Source organism: Lethenteron reissneri, unplaced genomic scaffold (genome assembly GCF_015708825.2).
Source record: "Lethenteron reissneri isolate LAM-NWPU_2019-01 unplaced genomic scaffold, ASM1570882v1 scaffold_78, whole genome shotgun sequence".
NCBI lineage: Eukaryota > Metazoa > Chordata > Hyperoartia > Petromyzontiformes > Petromyzontidae > Lethenteron > Lethenteron reissneri.
In genome coordinates, this window is record NW_026892307.1 from 415,077 (window position 1) to 431,878 (window position 16,802).

Genomic DNA, 16,802 nt, shown 5'->3' on the forward strand with positions numbered 1-16,802 from the left:
GTGTACACGGCGTGTGTGTGTGTGTGTACGGCGTGTGTGTGTGTGTACGGCGTGTTTAAATTTTGCGCAACAAATGTAACATTCCCCCTCGCGTTGTGCCGTCTGTGATGTCCGCGTTCCAGCGGCGAGGACTTTAGAGAGGCCTGGCTGTCAGGCCTGGTATACACCTAGACCGCAGGCTTCATGTTCGTTCCTCCAAAGATTGATACATTTGAGAGAGAGACATAACATAGAGACACAGGCAGACACAGAGAGAGAGACATAACATAGACACACAGGCAGACACAAGCAGAGAGAGAGACATAACATAGACACACAGGCAGACACAGAGAGAGAGACATAACATAGACACAGGTAGACACGAGCAGAGAGAGAGACATAACATTGACACACAGGCAGACACAAGCAGAGAGAGAGACATAACATAGACACACAGGCAGACACAAGCAGAGAGAGACATAACATAGACACACAGGCAGACACAAGCAGAGAGAGACATAACATAGACACACAGGCAGACACAAGCAGAGAGAGAGACATAACATAGACACACAGGCAGACACAAGCAGAGAGAGAGACATAACATAGACACACAGGCAGACACAAGCAGAGAGAGAGACATAACATAGACACACAGGCAGACACAAGCAGAGAGAGAGACATAACATAGACACAGGCAGACACAAGCAGAGAGAGAGACGTAACATAGACACACAGGCAGACACAAGCAGAGAGAGAGACGTAACATAGACACACAGGCAGACACAAGCAAAGAGAGAGAGACATAACATAGACATACAGGCAGACACAAGCAGAGAGAGAGACATAACATAGACACACAGGCAGACACAAGCAGAGAGAGAGACATAACGTAGACACACAGGCAGACACAAGCAGAGAGAGACATAACATAGACACACAGGCAGACACAAGCCGAGAGAGACATAACATAGACACACAGGCAGACACAAGCAGAGAGAGAGACAACATAGACACACAGGCAGACACAAGCAGAGAGAGAGACATAACATAGACACACAGGCAGACACAAGCAGAGAGAGACATAACATAGACACACAGGCAGACACAAGCAGAGAGAGAGACATAACATAGACACACAGGCAGACACAAGCAGAGAGAGAGACATAACATAGACACACAGGCAGACACAAGCAGAGAGAGAGACATAACATAGACACACAGGCAGACACAAGCAGAGAGAGAGACATAACATAGACACACAGGCAGACACAAGCAGAGAGAGAGACATAACATAGACACACAGGCAGACACAAGCAGAGAGAGAGACATAACATAGACACACAGGCAGACACAAGCAGAGAGACAGAGACATAACATAGACACACAGGCAGACACAAGCAGAGAGAGACATAACATAGACACACAGGCAGACACAAGCAGAGAGAGAGAGACATAACATAGACACACAGGCAGACACAAGCAGAGAGAGAGACATAACATAGACACAGGCAGACACAAGCAGAGAGAGACATAACATAGACACACAGGCAGACACAAGCAGAGAGAGAGAGACATAACATAGACACACAGGCAGACACAAGCAGAGAGAGAGACAACATAGACACACAGGCAGACACAAGCAGAGAGAGAGACATAACATAGACACACAGGCAGACACGCAGAGAGAGAGACAACATAGACACACAGGCAGACACAAGCAGAGAGAGAGAGACATAACATAGACACACAGGCAGACACAAGCAGAGAGAGAGAGACATAACATAGACACACAGGCAGACACAAGCAGAGAGAGAGACATAACATAGACACACAGGCAGACACAAGCAGAGAGAGAGACATAACATAGACACACAGGCAGACACAAGCAGAGAGAGAGACATAACATAGACATACAGGCAGACACAAGCAGAGAGAGAGACATAACATAGACACACAGGCAGACACAAGCAAAGAGAGAGACATAACATAGACACACAGGCAGACACAAGCAGAGAGAGAGACATAACATTGACACACAGGCAGACACAAGCAGAGAGAGAGACATAACATAGACACACAGGCAGACACAAGCAGAGAGAGACATAACATAGACACACAGGCAGACACAAGCAGAGAGAGACATAACATAGACACACAGGCAGACACAAGCAGAGAGAGAGACATAACATAGACACACAGGCAGACACAAGCAGAGAGAGAGACATAACATAGACACAGGCAGACACAAGCAGAGAGAGAGACATAACATAGACACAGGCAGACACAAGCAGAGAGAGAGACATAACATAGACACACAGGCAGACACAAGCAGATAGAGAGAGACATAACATAGACACACAGGCAGACACAAACAGAGAGAGAGACATAACATAGACACACAGGCAGACACAAGCAGAGAGAGAGACGTAACATAGACACACAGGCAGACACAAGCAGAGAGAGAGCCGTAACATAGACACACAGGCAGACACAAGCAAAGAGAGAGAGACATAACATAGACATACAGGCAGACACAAGCAGAGAGAGAGACATAACATAGACACAGGCAGACACAAGCAGAGAGAGAGACGTAACATAGACACACAGGCAGACACAAGCAAAGAGAGAGACATAACATAGACACACAGGCAGACACAAGCAGAGAGAGACATAACATAGACACACAGGCAGACACAAGCAGAGAGAGAGACATAACATAGAGACACAGGCAGACACAAGCAGAGAGATGTTTTGTCTCTCAAATTTAGCAATCTTTGGAGGGACGTAATTAACCAGGTGAGGTGTTGACTGTTGTGTTGGCCGACTCTGTGTTGTATTGCATTATATTTCCAAGTTTACTATGTTTGTTTTCTCATTGATTTGTACCTGATGATGTTTTTTTGCAATCGAAACGTCCTATTCTGTTATTATTTAATTCCTTTCTCCGTGACTTTACCGAAAGAAGCAAAGAATAATTCCTGCAGTCACTAAAGCTTCGAATCTAGTTTGGAATTATTAACTTGTGTTTCATGCATTGAATTTGAAGCGTATGAACATCTCATTGGTGTATTTACTTTACAATTCAAGGTGTTATTATTAATCTAAGTAGTTATGTTTAGGTGACTGAGGTGGTAGTAGTCAGTGTAATTTGAGTTACATGTCAATTATTGTGCAATGGATTTGTCTGTGCGCACCTAGCTTGGCACGTTTAATATGGGTTTATTTTATTGTTGATCAGTCTTTAAAGAGGTATATTTTTGCGTCTTGTTACGTGTGTTTGTGTCAGCTTACGTTTCTATGTGTGTAGCTGTGTGTGTCTGTTAGTTTATATAGGGTGATAATAATGGTTGGTGATGACGATGATAATGGGTGATGTGATGGGTGGTGATGACGATGATAATGGGTGATGTGATGGGTGGTGATGACGATGATTATTAATGGATGGTGTTGATGATGGGTGGTGGTGATGTCGGGTAGTGATGATGCGTGATGGGTGGTGGTGATGATGGGTGGTGGTTGTTATAGGTGATGATTGGTGATGAGGGTGATGATGGTTGATAATGATGTTAATGGATGGTGATACTGATGTATGGTGATAATGATGGGTGTTGGTGATGTTGGGTGGTTGGTGGCGATGATAATGGGTGGTGTTGATGAGTGGTGATAATGATGGGTGGTGGTGATGTTGGGTGGTAGGTGGCGATGATAATGGGTGGTGTTGATGAGTGGTGATAATGATGGGTGGTGGTGATATTGGGTGGTGGTCGTGATGATGGGTGGTGATGATGATGGGTGCTCCTGATGATGATGGGTGGTGATGATGATGGGCGGTTATGATGATGTGTAGTGAGTTCAAGGAGACGTAGACGACGTAGTCGGAGGCACACTTATTTATTTACACACCGGGGGAATAACACAGCTCTTGAAGGGGTAGCGGCCCCTTCACCCGTAGCACACCACTAAACATGGTAAAACTGTAATAGTTGTCTGTCAAATAAGATTGGCAAATAAGTGTAGTTAAATCTTTTTTGCATGGTTAATCACATCTTTCCAATGATTACTCAGTTTGTAACCTGTCATCACAGTTGAAATTATGACAATTTCATGAGAGCCCACCGAGTTGCTACAACTCGGTGGGCTCTCATGAAATTGTCTTTTCCGAGACCAAGGTTCTCTGCAAACCTCATGGCTACCATCAAAGGTTTGTACACGAAGCCATACAAATATACAAACACAGACATAATTTCAACCGTGATGACGGTTACAAACTGAGTAATCATTGGAAAGATGTGATTAACCATGCAAAAAAGATTTAACTACACTTATTTGCCAATCTTATTTGACAGACAAATATTACAGTTTTACCATGTTTAGTGGTGGTTTCCCTGTCACAGGTTGAGTCACAAACTGCACCTCTCCATAACAAAGGCTCAGCCTTTGTTATGCAGTCTATTCTTAGTCTTAAGCTTCACCTTACCATATTAATAAAAAGTATGCGGCCCTTGCCCCACCACCTTCTCCAACCATTATATAAACGGAGTGGTAGCTCCTGCAATCTCTCATTTACTTGATACAGCTGTCGTGGCTGTGACGGTACCACCTGAAGACGGAAGCTTGTGTTGCCTCCGAAACGTCGTGATTTTTATTTTATTTTACTTTTTAATGTTTTTTACCTACGTGACTTTACCGAAAAAACCTAAGAATACTGGGAGCTTCTTCAGGAACTGATATTTTTTTCAATACACACGAGGTACAGTCCGAAAACACTTGGAAGAGCTACACAGCACACATGCCAGAACACATGCGATGTCATACGTATTATTTTCAGTATTACGTGTGCCAGACTATGTTAACACCACGGTGGAGACAATTATGAAAAATTCACAGCGATAACCTGAACTGAATGTGAACACACACTATGTTAAGGATTAGTGAGAGTTTGACAGAGTGCTTGAGAGTGTAACAATGCGTGAGAGTGAGTGTGTGACAGTGCGTGACAGTGAGAATGTGGCAGAGTGAATGAGAGAGAGAGTGAGTTAGTGATAGTGATGATGGGTGGATTTTGGTGGTGATCATGGTGATGATGAGAAGTGTTGATGATGGGTGGGTGGTGATGATGATGGGTGGTGATGATGATGGGTGGTGATGATGATGGGTGGTTCAGGATTTTTCTTCACTTGTTCGTCCAGTTTATTAATGCTTATTCATGTGCATGTGGTAGTAAACCTGAGTGCCCAGAGAAACCCCATCTGTGAGAGGCGATGACACAAACACACCCTCTACAGATAGGTCAGCAACCTACTCCACACACTGAAACAAGATTCTCTCTGTTCGATCCACCTACCCTGCCACCATGCCCCCATTGTGCGCTTGCAGGCTCGCCAGCGGTATCAGTCTGCGGTGGAAGGGGGACTTTGCGTGGCGGTGCTGGACGTGTTTGAGGCATTCGTCAAGGCGAGCTCTCACTGCCGCTGTTCACAGCGTGTCCTCGCCATGGGCCTGTATCCACACTCGGTACACGACGTTTATATGTCCTACAAATAGTGATCGTTGTATGACATTTATAATAACAAAAAAAATCCAGAAAAACGCATGTCAAAAATGTTATAAATTGATTTGCATTTTAATGAGGGAAATAAGTATTTGACCCCCTTTTATTTAGGTTCTTTCTCCGCACTCCGCTGGTCCCCTCCGTGGACCAGCGTCGTCTCGCGCGCGCCCCGCATGCGCTCCCTCGTCAGCTCCTCCACTCTTCCTCACTGGTCCTGCTGGTCCTGACAAGGGACTGGTCCTGACAAGGGACCAGCATCTCCTCTCGCGTGCCGCGCACGCTCCTCCATTAGATCCTCCACTCCCGCACTCCACACACCGCTGGCCGACGGCGTGCTGAAGGTCCTTCGGCCACGTGGCCGATGGCGCGGATCTCCTCTCACCACCCGACGTGGCTCAGCCTCTTTACTCCCCAACTCCCCCGATCTCTTCCGGGCTCTCACCTACATCCTCTCCCCCACGTGACCCTGACTCCTCCCCTTCCGGATCGTCAGATCCGGCCTTCCCGTACTGCCCAGCTGGCTCCGCCCCCATTCACCTCGCTTCCCATTGGAGCCGAGGTGAACGGCGGCCCCTCCCACAAGCCCCCCAGACCGGGCTGTGTGATTGGGCCAGAGCCCAGCAGGAACCCCATTTACACTCGCATTACACTTATTTAAGTCTGAGAGGTAACTTAAATAATTTTATTGTTAAATCTGAAAACCGTAATTGACCAAGAATTGTGGGTGGAATATAATTTTCAACTGGCTTTTGAAAAGGTAATGAATATTGCACAGCAGTAGTGACATTTTATCCAATTTACTGATGAGAACATTTAAAACATCCATAGCTGTGGTGGTGCTGTAATCCTCTTGAAAACCAGACTCTGCTGTGCATGAGATTGTGAGCTTTTCGGCAGCAGTTTATTTGGGATGTATGTTTTTCGAATATTTTAGTAACTTGATTTGAAGCTTTCGTGACTGCAGGAATCCATACTCTGGTTCTTTCGGTAAAGTCACGTAGATAGAAAAAGGAAAAATATATATCACGACGTGTCGATCGCAACACAAGCAGTCGTCCTCAGAACAACACAAGCGGTCGTGTGCCTCGGAACTGCTGAACCTGGTTCAGCCTAGTTCAGCAGTTCCACTGCTGGATAATTTTTTTCCGCCTGAGGACGACCGCTTGTGTTGCGATCGAAACGTCGTGATATATATTTTTTTTATTTTTTATACCTACGTGACTTTACCGAAAGAACCAAAGAGTATTTTAGTAACTGTTAAAAAAGAAATATTGGTCTATAATTATTAGGATCTTCTTTGAAGCCATTTTTATACTGTGGACAAATTAAAGTAGATTTCTACAATAGTGGAAATGTAATGGGGAAGGTGAGGCACTACTGCGACCAGGATTGGTTTCAACACGCAAACTAATCAACAATATAAACATGTATTGTTTTTTAATGTATTTTATACTAGAGTGCTGTGCTAAATGGCGTTACTAGCATGTAGATATGTTTGCATGTCTGTGATTAATGTTTAAGCTACGAGTAACAGGTGGATACCTATGAAACAAATATCATGAATTGTGGAAGACTGCAGGTACAGAATTAACATAAGATTAGAGATGCCATTGTTTGAGAAAGTATGGGGGTTTGTGTCTGATGGATGAGGTAACAGTGTCGGTGAGTTTGCTGGGTTGGGTGACAATGGGGTAAAGAGACAGCAGAGTTACTGGGTGGGAGACCAGAAGCAGTCCGCTCTACCGGTCCTAAACAGTCGCAGCACAAACAGCAGCCAGGGGAGGACCACTCTCGAGTGGGAGCTGATCCCAGGGCCTTGACCGCGATCCGACAGCTGAGCTCGGGCGGGTTGAAGATGCGCATGAGGTCCCCGAGCTGGTGGAGCGGCACGCCGCCCATGCAGCTGCTGCTGGAGAAGGGGACGCACACCTTGGCCGCCAGCTGCTCGGCCTCGCCGCGCGTGCGGCCCAACGGCGCCTCCACGCTGAAGCCATTGGTGAGCAGAAGCGGCACGAGCACCCCCCAGGCGTGAGCCCCATGTTGAACACCCCCACGCTGGCCTGCGTGGCTCCCTCGCTCGCTCTGTCCCAGCTCCTCTTCCTGGTCTCGAGCTTGAGTCTCTTCTAGGGGGCGGGCAGCGATACGGAGGAAGAGTGGCAGACAGCCGAAGAGGGGGAGACAGCTGAAGAGTGACAAATGATGGAGAAGTGGGAGGATGGGGACATGGAGAAGGAGGAATGGGAGGGGATGGAGGATACTTGAGGTGGTGGTGGAGGAGACGGTGGATAATCAGAGATGGAGGAGCTGGAGGTGGTAGAGGAGCTTGAGATGGTATAGGAGGAGCTGGAGGTGGTGAATGAGACAGATGGCGATGGTGGAGCAGGAGACGGAGGAGCTGGAGGAACTCACGAATCACTCACCCCTCACTCGCCCATTATCCAACCATCAACTGCCCTCACTCACCCATCACTCACCACTCACTTAATCATCATTTATCAATCTCTCGCCACTCGCCCACCACTCAACCATCAACTACCCCTCAACTATCATCCAACGGTCACTCACCCCTCACCAATCACGAAAACATAACTCACCCCTTACCTCTCATTCACGACTCGTGTAACCATCACGCACTGGCCAATCACTCAAGCATCACCCATCCCTCACTCACCCCTCACTCACCACTCACCCATCACTCACCCATCACTCACCTGCCCCCTTTGTCTCTGTGTATGGAGCAGCCCCACCCAAAGCAGCTGTTGGGAGAGCTGAGCAGGGAGGTGACCCGGACTGCGACCATCAACCGTCCAGTGCGCGCATGCCCCTCGTCAGCAATTCGCCCGAAGGTGATCTCGCCAATAACATTTACAATTTTTATTATTATCAACACGAATAATTTAGCACATTTGGCATTCACGCCCTTCTTGTTCCATTCCGGGGATCTTCATCTTTGTCCCAATTGAGTGATTTCTGGTGTAACCTTTTATATTTGGGCCAAACCTGGACCGTGACGAGTGACGTCGTGGGATCTTTAACGTTTACTGCCAAGTGAGCGACGCAGGCTATTTTGCGAGCGTGTGCGGAGTATTATCGGCCAAACGTCAAGTTGCTACAAAGGTCACCTGGCAAGTGAAAAAAAATATTCCCTTTTCTAAAGTCGACAGACCTTCACTTCATTGGACACCTTTTAAATGATCCGTCATCTTCTGCTTCCCGAAATTTAAATTTTCGTAACCTCTGAGCGTGAACGACTTCTGCCCCTCTTCATCTAGGGCAGGGATCGGTAACCTGCATCTCCGGAGCCGCGTGTGGCTCTTTAAGGACTGCTTCGTAACGTTATCTATTCAGGACCACCATCTCCTATTCACCACACAGTGCATTACGGCTCTTGAAAGATTGAGTTTCTTTAACCGAATACATTTTTTTATCTTGTTATTTTCGTTACCGTCCTCTGGTCTAGGGCAATATCTTGGTCAAGGACCCCATGGCTGGGACCGTGCGGGTAACAGACTTTGGTTGCAGCTTCCATGAGACTTCTCAAAGTAAGTGACCTCAACGGCATGCATGAGTATATGTATGCACTATGAACCTGGCGACCCGAATTCAATTCCCGCTCATGAGCAACACCATTCGCAGCCGTTCCCTGTTCATCTTGGGGTGCGACAGCATCTGGCTCCTGCATTGTTTACATCATGTTCGACCATGTAATTCGAGAAGCCTTCTATGGCTGTACCTGTGGAATTTTAATCTGGTACAGATACAATGGGAGGCTGATCCTCCTGGTCAACCATGTTATGCACAGTGATGATCTGGTGGTTGCTGCCCACTGATGAGTTGAAGGTTCTGCTGCTAAACCTGCAGCGTGCCACTAAGAGATAGGCCTTACTATCAGCCTCACCAAATTAAGCACCTGCTCATGTATTTTGTATAATCCAATACTCCACTGAGTCAACTCCCCACCGTGATGGTGCAGTTGTGGAGAGAGTAGAGAAGTGTCCATACCTGGGCTGTGTGCTCATGACCAACTCCAGATTGGCAGCAGAGCTCTCACTCCGAATCAGTCGAGCGGCATTATATTTTGATCAGCTGCTTAATGCTGTGTGGAAGCTACCTGGTCTGTCACTCGACACAAAGATCACGGTATTTTCGGAAACAGTCTTGCCCTTCCTTTTCTTTGCTTGCGGAATGTGGACCCCTCTCATAGAATATCTGCACCGGTTAAAAATTTTCAGGTTGGCCTGCCTATGATCCATTTTGTCAATCTAGATTTGACGTTTTCATGACTGCAGGGATCCATACTCTTTGGTTCTTTCGGTAAAGTCGCGTAGATATAAAATAAAATTAATTAAATCACGACGTTTCGGTTGTAACACAAGCGCCCGTCATCAGGTGGGACAACCACAGCAAGAAACAATTGCTGAAGTGGGCCCCTTCAACCCGATAGCCTAAGGGAGGTACACACTCCCTTCTAGCACGTCCTACACACTCCAGGCTACTCTACACACCGGTCCCTTGCCACGGCGGCTAAGGGAAGACTGGACCGACCCGTCCCAGGCAGGGTACGGGGCTCACCCCTGGTCCGCTACACCACGGCTCTGACCAGAGCCTCGGGGAGGGTCCCAGGGTGTCCGAGCTACCTCGGGTCCGCCACAACCCGGCTCTAACGAGAGCCTCGGTTGAGGGTTCCCGGGTGCTGGTCCAGTCTTCAGGTCTTCAGATGTCTTCAAGCTTGAGTTGGCGAACACTGCTGGACCCGTTCAGAGGATCGGCTTTTTATCCCCAGGTTGGGCTTACCCCTCCCCTCATGACCCCCCCTCCAGAACCTTCTGGAAGGTCTTAGAGGGTCTTAAATCTTAAGGGGTCTTAGGAAGGGGTGAGGGGAGCTCATCCCCCTCAGCCCCTAGCCCCTGGGGGGTCTGGGGTGTCAACCTCCGGTCACGGGCCTCCCACCTCGCTCTGTCTCGGCTGCCCCCTGTCGGCCGTGAGCGTGGTGGCAGGTAAGCTCCTTACAGCGCCTTGTTATGGCGCAACACCTACGTGACTTTACCGAAAGAACCAAATATCCATTTTGTGTTTAACCAGGCTGAATTGTGTGAGGAGAACATAAATCCTTCAAAGATCTGAACACATTCCCATCAATCTTAATTTGGAGCTTTCGTGACTGCAGGAATTACTCTTTGGTTCTTTCGGTAAAGTCACGTATAAAGATAAAATAATAAATTAAATAATAGCATACGACGTTTCGATTGCAACACAAGCAATCATCATCAGGTATAAATGAAATAGCAACAAAAATCTAACCAGAAAACTATAGACAGACATATAAGCAGACAGATAACACCAAGATACATAGAGAGAGAGTAACACAGGCACAGAGAGGGAGATCGTCTCTGTGGCGAGGCCTTTAATAGACAGGGGGGCGGGGGCGGAGAGAGGGAGGGGTTAGAGAAAAAATTAACATGTCAATGAGTACGGCGACGCGTGGTAAAGTACGCAAGCTTGAACATTAGGAGAGAGGGAGAAAGAACACACTAAATTAAATAACCTAGCAAAATATCGAAATGTTATGTAATACAACACAGAGAGTCGGTCAACACACAATTAACGCATAGCCTGGTCGATCACGTATTTCAAAGATTGCTAAGTTAGAATTTAAGTGTGAAAATTCCGTACTCATTGACATGTACATTTTTTCTCTAACCCCTCCCTTTCTCCGCCCCCGCCCCCCTCTGTCTATTTAAGGCCTCGCCACAGAGACGATCTCCCTCTCTGTGCCTGTGTTACTCTCTCTCTATGTATCTTGGTGATATCTGTCTGCTTATATGTCTGTCTATAGTTTTCTGGTTAGATTTTTGTTGCTATTTCATTTATACCTGATGATGATTGCTTGTGTTGCAATCGAAACGTCGTATGCTATTATTTAATTTATTATTTTATCTTTATACGTGACTTTACCGAAAGAACCAAAGAGTACATTCCCATCAGTGAACTCCTCCGATGGGCAATGCTGCATTGGTTGTGTCATGTCACCCCGCATGCCCAGCCAGTTTCTGTTTCGCTGGATAGAGGGGACTAAACAGACGCGGTACGGCCTTGAGAAGAGATGGACTGTTGCAATATGGGAAGGATGCGGAGCTAAGTGGACTTGCTCAAGACTCGCAAATGTCATGAAGAACGCTATTGGGCAGTTGGAGGCAGTTACCCTCCAACAACAGAGGGCAGAAGAGCGACGCTCATGACAATGAGCAGAGTGTCGAATCGCTAAAATGCAGCAAGTTGGAAGAGTGGGGGACACAGGTGCCCCCTCAGTAGTCAGCCAACCCAACACCACGGTGGCGAGATTTTAACTACCTCCCCTGGTATACAGGGGGCTGTGGGTACGATCCTGATCCTGACGCCTGTATATTTGGAGTTTGCATGCCTTTCTCCCCGTGGTCACATGGATTTTTCTCTGGGTCCTCAAGTCTTTCCCTCTAAATTTAGAAACATGCTTTTAGAGTATTTGGCTGCGATACATTTGCACGTGATAAGCAGCTTCACTGAGCTATCATTTGTAGCCAGATCGCTTCTGAAAAATAGCTAAATAGCTCAGTGGGCCTTACCTGGTTAAATAAAAAACATGTATTCTGTCCTGTGACCTGTCAGCGAGCCTTTGGCACTTTACGTGGCCTCGGAGTGCACCTAGCCTGGCACAAACACCCTGGTGATGTCACCGCCGGTGACGAATGGGGCTGTTGTTGCTGTGTGTGCCTATGCAAGCATGTGTGTGGGGAGTGGTAGTGTAGCAGTTATTGCGCTGTGCTATGAAACCATCAGTTCGATTCCCGCTCACGTTCAACACCAGTGACGATTATCGGAACCGGTGATGGGCCTCCGCGAGCTCCACTCAGCCTTAAATGAATACCTGATGTGATGCATTAACATTGCCATGAGGGAGACAAAGGTGGCCGGGTACCGTGTTGACCACCCACCACTTTATGCGCCTTTCTGGCCTTTATAGGTACTTGCAAACAGCATTTACCCCAACAGTCTGTTAAAGGCTATATGGGGGATATTTTTCTTTTGTATACTTGTCACTGTGTGTGTCTGATGACGCTGTGGGTGGTGATACTGTGTGATGTTATTAAAGGCAATACGTGAACATGTGGGCACTCGGCTGTGTGGTGGTAGAGATAGCCTTGGGAAAGCTCCTCTTCAACGACCTGTTCCCGTGCTATGTAGAGGTATGAGACACTGCAGTTCACTTGTGGTTCGCCACCGATTTTTTGGTCAGACTCACGTAATGATCTGGCGCATAGCGGTCATTTTACATTGTGTGTAATATGTGTACGATACGTATTCGCAACAGACACGTTTTGAGCAATTGTAAGGCTGGGCCCACGCCAGAGCAATCAGTCGAGCAACCGTGATGCTCTCAAAGTTGCGCAACTCGCCCCTGACCGCTTTGTCCACATCTGAGCGAGTAGTTGTCCAATAAGGATATCAAATGGCGCTTTCAGGATCATCGGAACCAATTACAGTTCTGAATATGATCACGTCACGAGCTACTTCACTCCCAATCACTGAGCGCATCGCTTGGGAGTGTAATGCCGCCGCCGTGAAGCCGCTCGGCGGGCGCCCCATCTACGACCTCGCCACCACCAAGCGACGGGGCCGACCCCACTTCCCCCTCACCACCCCCCACATAAACACACCCTCACACATTTCACCCCCATAGAGCTCCGAGGGGAGGTCACCTGGCCAACAGGTTTTCACCCGGAAGCCCTCATAGGGATAATCTTCATGGTTTCCTGCGGCCAGGGAATTGGGCGATCTCCCCCGATGCTAATTCGCACCGCGGTGCTATGACCTGGGTTGAGATTACATGGTCAAGGCGGGGGCTATCCATCCATCACGGTTAAAACGCACCTCCCCACACACGGATCGGCAAGGCAGGCAGGGGGGCCGCAGCCACGAACCTAAGGAGAAGCCAGGGCGGGCGGCTGATTATAGCATAGCAGGTGTGCTCGGGGACTGCCGCCGCGCAGCTGCCAGCGGCGAGCCCTTTGTTACGGAAACCGCGGCTGATTAGCATAGCAAAGGCGCACGTGGACCGCTGCCGGCGCCGCAGTCAGCGGCGGACCCGTTGTTAGGGAAACCGGGAGTGCGGCTGGGCAAGCACAGCGACCTGATTGGCCGAGAAGACCCTCGGGTCGGCTTCCTTTGATGTGGGTTAGTCATAAAAGGGGGGCGCAGAAAGGTAGAGGCTCTCTTGCTCCTGAAGTCAGCGCCCGGGATGGTCCCCAGTTTGGCCACTCGAACGTCCGTGCGACACGTCGAAGTGTGTGGAGAGGACGAGACCACCGGAGCGCCGTACGCATCGAAACCGTGAGTAAGAGGAAAGAGAGTATTGGGATTGAGGCTAGAGAAACCAAAACCGCTTAGAGCCTATCAAATTAGATCAATCGGGTACAGACCCTTGGGCGATAGTGTAGGCCTGCCTTGCCAATCCATACTGACCCAAGAGTGAATCACAGTCGGCTGATAATAAATCATTAATAACCCATCGCAGCCTCGTGTGGTTTGGACGAGCGGGTGAAAGTGGTGCTGTGTGTGTGTGCGCTCGTAACGTGAGGTGGTTGGTGTTTCCACGGGTGCACGCTCCATTCTGTCGCCGTGGAGACTTGTGCTGTGTGAGGGCTCACACCCACCGTAAACACCTGTTCCACGGCCTCTTTAAACGAGCGTTATCACCCGCTCGCGGCGGCCGCGCATGTGCGAGCAACGTCATTCGCCCTCCGACCCCTGACCCCCCGTTCAGAGCGTGTGATTGCTGCCTGGGGCTGTGTGGGGGGAGGCGGTGCGTTTGATTGGCGGAGAAGCAACGCAGTGTTTATAGGCGTCCGGGAGCCGGTGACGAGCCATGCCTCTCTCGCGAACTCGCGGGGGTGCGACCCAGGGAGGGGAGCCGTCGGGCGACAGCCCTTATCCCGCGAGCGATGAGCCCAGCGGCGGCAGCAGCTGTTCGTATACCAGCGAGGGGTCGGGAAACGACGGGGCCCCTGCAGTCGGCGCCCAGCAGAGAGAGACCTCGGGGGCCAGCGGCCTCAACAGGAGTACAGGCTGCCGCTTACTCTACGTAACTGGTTGTGCAACTCATTGTAGGGACATCCACATGTGAGCGAGTTAACTTGGTGCCTCGGTTGCGCAGCCAGTATTATTGGTAAGTTGAAACACAATCCATACAATCAGATTTAACAGTGAAATATATGCAACGCATCGCTTTAAATGGCATCAAGCATTAGTTGCAGGAAGTCAGCATGACGTTGCCCGGATTCAAAAACAGCTGTCATGACTCCACAGGAACAACGAATGAGAATCAAAGCAATGTATCATATTGGCTGTGCAAACCTACTTGCTAAATACAGAAATCCCTTGCCAACCCAGGGGGGTTAGGTTCCTGGAAAATGTCATGGTCGGCAAATCCGCAGTTGGTAAAGTCCAGGTGGTTAGAGGAACCACGGCCACGGTCAGACTCATCATAGCTTAACTAAGCTCCCTGCTTATTAACTAACCACCGAATAAAATGCAGTACATGACACAATAACATAATAAACTTTAAATAAACGTGAAATTAACTTTACATGCCTTTAATGTTGACGACGATGACAATGAGATGATGGGGGAAGGACTGGTTAGAAGGAGGAGGGGCAGAGGCTCAACCTACCCTCCTCTTCCTCAAAGCCACAGACACAACTCTCTCAACTTCACCGCTTGTGACCACGCTCCGGGTCCATGATTAAGGGCAAAATAAACACTTTCCCGGACTCGAAAAAAAAGTATGAATAAAAAAAAAACCCTATCGATACACAGTACGTCCTTAATGGCTTTATGCAATACCATGATGTTATGCTGTGATGCAATGATACGTCATTACGATACATATGTCATATGACTTGCTTAACACCTTACTTACCCGTGGATTTCTCAAATTTCGAAAGCCGTAAGCAGGTGTAGTAGGCAGAGACTTCCCTTTGTAGGCAACACCGTTTATTCGCTCTAACGACTAAGAGCGTACCTAACACGGAGAGGTAACGGCCTCTCCCACCCGATAGCCTAGAGCAGGGGTCCTCAAACTACGGCCCGCGGGCCACATGCGGCCCGCCGAGGACATTTATCCGGCCCGCCGGGTGTTTTTGCCGCCGCTGCCTGTCTGTTACTTTTTTTCTACATGAGAAGGACGGTCATTGGTGGAAGAGGGAGAGGGGGCGGAGTTCCCCCCAATCAGACTGCATTGATGGGCAGTGCAGTCTGTATGTCTCTGTGTGGGCAAAGTTATTGCTGGTATATTGTTTTTGTAGCGCTGTATATATTGGTATTTTACTAATAGCAATTTTGACTCCCTAGGAAACAATGATGTCAAGAAAGAGAAAAATTTACTCGGAGTGTAGGATATTCAAAGAACAGTGGACTTATGATTACTTTTTCATGCAGTACAAGGAAAGAGCTGTGTGTCTGATATGCCAGAATATAGTGTCTGTGTTCAAAGAATACAATTTACGTCGACACTATGAAACTCAACATGAAGATAAATATGATTGTTTGGTCGGAGAAGTGAGAAAAGATAAAATATTAAAACTGAAAAATACATTAGCAACTCAGCAAAATACTTTTGTGAAGCAGAAGCAGCTAAATATTTCATCACTGCAAGCAAGTTTTCAAGTTGCCAAGCTAAAAGCGAGCACTGGCAGACCATTCGTGGAGGGAGAATTTGTTAAAGAATGCCTTCTTTCTGTTGCCAAAGAGATGTGTCCAGATAAGGCCGATTTATTTAGTACAGTGAGTCTTTCAGGAGCTACAATTACACGGAGGATTGAAGAAATGGGAGACAATTTGCATCAGCATTTGCAAAATTCCACAAAAAAACTTTCCTATTTTTCCTTGGCACTCGACGAAAGCAATGATGTTCGTGATTCTGCACAACTTCTAATTTTTATTCGTGGGACGAATGACTATTTTGAAGTCACAGAAGAGCTTGCTGCACTGCAAAGCATCAAAGGAACAACTACAGGAGAGGATATCTATGAAAAGGTTTGCCAAACTGTGAATGGTTTGGAGCTGAATTGGGCTAAACTAGCTAGTGTGACAACTGATGGTGCTCCGATCATGGTGGGGTCTAAGAAAGGAGTAATTGCTCGCATTAACCAAGAGATGGACAAACATAACCATTCTCATCCAATAGCCATACACTGCCTCATCCACCAACAAGCGCTGTGTAGTAAATCACTGA